The sequence below is a fragment of the Rana temporaria genome, chromosome 2 (genome assembly GCF_905171775.1).
Source record: "Rana temporaria chromosome 2, aRanTem1.1, whole genome shotgun sequence".
Lineage (NCBI taxonomy): Eukaryota > Metazoa > Chordata > Amphibia > Anura > Ranidae > Rana > Rana temporaria.
In genome coordinates, this window is record NC_053490.1 from 133307856 (window position 1) to 133313358 (window position 5503).

At 43.6% G+C, this 5503-nt stretch overlaps 1 long non-coding RNA gene across 1 annotated transcript; it reads left to right on the plus strand.

Annotated features, from left to right (window-relative positions):
• Window positions 1-223: 223 nt before the first annotated feature.
• On the plus strand, window positions 224-5099 carry LOC120929536. Its single transcript, XR_005747404.1, has 3 exons — window positions 224-312; window positions 1147-1169; window positions 4785-5099. It is a non-coding gene; the product is annotated as an uncharacterized LOC120929536 (long non-coding RNA).
• The last annotated feature ends 404 nt before the right edge of the window (window positions 5100-5503 follow it).

Here is a 5503-nt window from a genome sequence, read left to right on the forward strand (position 1 = left end):
GTGAAAGCCTTCGGGCTTTCACATTGAAGCCTGCAGGGCACGATTTTTTCATGCGGTATAGCAGCGCTATTTTTAGCGCTGTACCGCATGAAAAACGCCTCAATGTGAAAGGGGCCTAACTCATGTGATTCTTTAACTCGGTGTACTGGGTACTCCTGACTCAGAACTGTTTTAAGTTTGTATCCAGTTCTTAAGTGTCAGTGTGCTGTGATTGGGCTGATTGGTTGCAGGGAGGGGCTGAGCTCTCACTCTAGGATTATATAACCAGGCCTGCTCTGCTCTTACCTTTATCTTCTCAAGATGAGAGCCAAGGTAAGAGGTGTGGTGGAGGCGGCTGGGGCCATCTTCTGAGTCTATTCCTTGTGTGGCGCAGCGGGGGGTTAGTGGCTGTGTGTCTCTTCACCTTGTGCTGGGAGCATGCACAATGTGTGTATGGCGGGGCTGCTTGTCTGCCTGGGCTCATGTTCTATCTGTACAGGTTATGGAAGGGAATTATTCCAACTGGAGTGTCTTGTATTGGGCTCCTAAGTGAGGCTGTAATGGTCTATAGGCACCCATTCATAGCAATGGGTGGCCCTCCTCTGTATAATGTGCTCCTGCTGGCTGTGACTGAACATTTTGTTCATTTCTATACACAGCATTATATTAAGGGGTATAATACTTCCTGACTCATTGCTTCCAATGCAGCACGGCCTTCTCTCCTAGCTTAGTGACTGCAAACAATAGGACTACAGGCAGAGTGCCCATTATCGGCATGCATGGGGTCCCCTAGTACTCCTGGGTGTTGGTAGGCCCTGGTCACACCTGTGCATTACACAAATCCTGCTTGCCCTATCTTTGCCCTTTTTTATAAAAAATGCATGGTAGTTCAATGGGCACACATTGCAGATTGTAACTGAGCCTTAGGCTGACCACACATTATAACATATTCAATTTCCTTCAGGTTTACCTTCAACTACATGTGTGCAAAGGTCTGCCTGATTGCATATAAATTGCAAGGTTTGACCTTGTGCTTTGGTACATCTAAAGGAAAATTGTATAATGTGTGGCTAGCCTTGGCTATGTCCTACACTGTCTTATTTATTGTGATGTATAATTTATTGTGATGTATAATTTTTTTTTTTTTTTATTTATATTTTTTTCTAGTGGAGGAAGAAGCGTATGCGCAGGTATGTATACTGCTATGTAATCCTCTAAGTTATTTATTTTTTTATAAAGCTGCACTGCACCAAAAATTTATATTCAGAGGAACCTTCCATGCTTTATTTTGCTGAGAAATCAGTTTGAAAAACACAACCCCCCCCCCCTGCGTTTGTAAGTGGCCATCTTGAGTAAGGCCCCTTTAACACTGATATGTTTTTACCTTGCAAGAAAAGTGTTTCCCTTTAAAACCTATGGGACTTCACACCTCTGCACTGTGGGTGTGGTGCATTTTAAAAAGCCCTGCATGCTGTATCTTTGGTGCGGTTTCAAAAACTGCAGCTTCCCATGGAAATTGCACCAAAAAACCCAAGTCGGTGCATTTTTTTTAACCACATTAAGTCGGGCGTGTGTGTGCGTGCGTTTTAACAGGTACAGGCCCCCTCATAAATGCATCTGAAACACAGCAACTTTTTATTTTTTACCACAGAGCAGTGTGAAAGGGCCCTTATGGCAGATTTATGTAGCATTTGCTTCCTGGAATCCATCTGACCTTAGGCTGGCCTTCCAGATTGCATACAAATTGAAAGTGTTTAAAGGGTTACTAAAAAATGTTTAATTTCTTTAAAATAACAAACATGTTATACTTGCCTCCACTGTGCAGTTCGTTGCACAGAGTGGGCCCGATCCACGTCTTCTGGGGTGCCTCGGCGGCTGTCTCTGGTCCTCGCCACATTCATGCGAGAGAGATGTCACTGGATGTGATTGACAGCAGCGCCAGCCAATGGCTGCGCTGCTCTCAATCCATCCGCTCTAGCCAATGAGCGGCGAAGAGGATCTCGGGACCGAGCGCGGGATTTTCGAGGGGTCAGGTAAGTAAAGTGGGGGGAGGGTTCGGCTTTATCGGATGTGTGTGGGGTTTTTTTTTTTTTTTTTTTCTCACACCTTGATGCATAGATTGCATTGAGGGGGGGGGGGGGGAATCTTTACAACTCCTTAAGTTTGAATTTTGTTAAATGGTATTGGTATAACTAAAAGAAAATTGTATAAGCTATGGCCAGCCTTAGATCGGGCATGAAGGTGTGATTGGCTGAGAATCTCTAACCTTCTGAAGACTCCTGGGGCGTGTTGTGTAATTTGCCTAGGCAAGAAACCAGGAAGTAACATATGTAAAATGACTACATTTGATCTACTTTCCTATTAATGCTAGCAGCATAAGGCTTAAATGGTTAATGTTTGAGTGTGAAGATACTTTCAATGGTGCAGTCGTGACTGTTGAACCTTCATGTATTGTGTAAAAGTAGGTACAATCCAGCTTAAAATTATTTTATATACATGTTGGGTACATTCCACATAGGGTGCATACATTTATGCAGCCCTCCTGAGTTTGTGGGCTCTAGCCATTTGAATGGCTGAGCCATGGTGACATCCAGGGCTTTTTTTCAGGGGGAACTCAGTTCCACTACCTCTGGCTCAGACTCTTTGGTGCCTGCTCACCACAATCACTTGTAAACACAGAAGTCGTGTTTACAAGTGACAGCTCTGCACTCTGTGTGTAACCCCCTGAACTCTGCATGTAATGCAATCCTGGTATTTAATGCCCCTTTAAGACCCTTCTACTGTTTTTGAAATCTGAACAGGGTCGTGGTTGAGTTCCTGCACCTATTTTCTGAGAAAAAAAGCTCTGGTGACATCACTCCAGTGCATTTGCAGGGTAGTCACAGCATCTTGGCATAGCTCTGACTAAATGGGATCATCCATAATGCATTTGCTATTATGCCACCAGCTGCTACTAATGTAGATCTTTGAGATGACGCATGTTTAGGAGAGTTGAGCCTCGTGCATGCTGGGCTTTTTCATGCTGTATGAACTGTCTGTTAGTACAGCGATTTCCCCTGCTGTGCTATTGTGTTCTGACGGACAGCCTACTCTCCAGAACATTCCGGTCAGCAGAACTTTTTTGGTCATGGCACTTCAACCAACTCAGTACACACTGCCGAATGTCAGCTGATTTCTATTGACCCGGCCAATGCTACTTCTTTGGTCTATGTATGCTAGGTTTTACTGTAGCTACAGGCAAGCCTTTATATGGTTACCTGTAGGTAAAAATCGGATGGCTTTACCAAAAGTCAGTGTTGTTCAGGGAATGTTGCTCCATGCATGCTGCTTTACCCCCCCCCCCCCCCCCTAAGCAGCATGTAGACCCGGGGGGGATTCGGCTAAATCAATTCACTGGTAACCCAATGGGTAAAATCTGTGCTCTATAGTCGGTCATAGACAAATGGCATGTATACACATTGGGGGTTATTTACTAAAGGCAAATCCACTTTGCACTGAAAGTGCACTTGGAAGTGCAGTCACTGTAGATGCAAGGAAAATAATAAACGGCATTTTAGCTTGCACATGACTGGATGATAAAATCAGTAGAGCTGCCCCTCATTTCAGATTTACAGCAAGTGCACTTTGCACTTGTAGTGCACAGTGGATTTGCCTTTCGTAAATAACCCCCACTTTTTTTTTTTTTTTCCTTTTATTTATATATCCCCCCAAGCTTCATATGCACACGAGCTATGAGGGCTAGCTGTAATATAGGTGTGGTTTGCCCTGTTAAAATTTGTTTGACAAGCAAATCGGGGGTGGGGATAGAAATTAAAACATGTAAGCAACAGTTGTGGGCAGTAAGATTCTTCTCTCCTGTATAGGGGAGCTTGATGGGGAACCAAGTGCAGGTTGTTAAAGGGAACCTGTCCATTGCCCATACAGAAACTGATTAACTTTTAACAGGCACTAATGTTCCTGCTGTCAGGAAGCGTGATGCTTTAAGGGATGGGGCTCCAGTATCTGCTGAACCTGGATTAGTGCAATGATGACCATCTTAAATGAGCATTGTATTGGAGCCTGAAACTCTGAAGTTGCTGTACATTGTAGTAAACTTTTTAGTTTTGGATGTTGTGCATTGATTAGAACCGGTCAGGTTTATTGCTGTCTGTGCTCTGTTCTAGCATGCAGCTGTCTGTTTTCAACTGCATTAGGGGGTGGTGTTACATTTCAGTCTACTGCTTTGACATTGGATGCCTACTCGCGGCATTGCAGTGTGATTAGCACACTTAGAAAGAAATATTTTTGTTCTCTAGGGGTGACAAACAAATTTGGGTTGTCACCAGAACAGGAAATCCTCCAGGGGGACAGCAGGGATTCCTGACTTTTTAAATGGATTATTTATTTTTTGACAGTAAATGCAGGGAAAATCTCCCAAATGGTACAGATGTAGAGAAAAATGACATTGGATTATAATCCTTTTTGCCTCAGCTGAGCTGTGTCAAATTTTGAACAGGTTGCTTGACTGTTCTAAAAATTTCCACCTGCCAGAGGGGTATTAACTGTTGCAGGGGGCAGTTCTCATTCTCCAGAAGAAGACTGTTTCGATAGCCTCTCGATTGACACCAGGGGCTACACCATTGTGGTGTTGTAGCCCATTTATATAAACTCCTAACATGGCATGCTTGACTTAAGTTCATGCTATAAATGTTCAGGTGTGAATGGGCTGTAAAGCAATTTGAGTAGGTAGTTATATTGTGCAGTTTACTAAAATTTGAACTATATAGAGTCTTTGACTTGACTGACCTCTTTTTCTTTAATTGTAGACTGAAGCGTAAAAGGCGAAAGATGAGACAGAGGTCCAAGTAAACGTCTCCTCCACTGCTGCACCTGAGACTTGCCAGCTGAAGACAGCACTCCCATGTGGATCCATTCAGTTTATAACAACCTGGCCATAAGATCTGACGGATGACAAGTCTGGGAATACGTGATATTCACTTGTCAACGTGTGCTTCTGGAAGTCCCCTGTGTTGTCAACCTAGCCTCAAGGACTGACATGCTAATTCCCTCTGGGAGTTTGGACTTGATTGTCTTCTAGTCTCATGCAGCAGATGTAATAAACATGTTTTTGTTAAACCAAATTCATGGTTTGTATCCATTCTTTATACCGGGTTTCTCCACTTGATGAGGGACGGTGGCCAAGTCAACCACCGCCAATATTAAAGGTTTAATGTAGTGTAAACACGGTTATTCTGTGATTAAGTGGAATTCCACCCAAAAATGGAACTTCCACTTTAAAGAAAGGTGACCCCCCCTGACATGCCACATTTGGCATGTGGTTTTTTTTTTTTTGTTTTTTTTTGTGGAGGGGGGAGCGGAAACCCTCTTTCTCATCGTCCATGGATGGACATGTCTCCAATCCTGACAAGTGGGTTATGTTTCTGTTCTCAGGAGAGGACTAGGCAGAAACATGTTAAAAGATTAAATACATGTTACTTTAACAGAGTTGAACAGCACCACCCAGGGGGCGGTCCCTCCAGACATA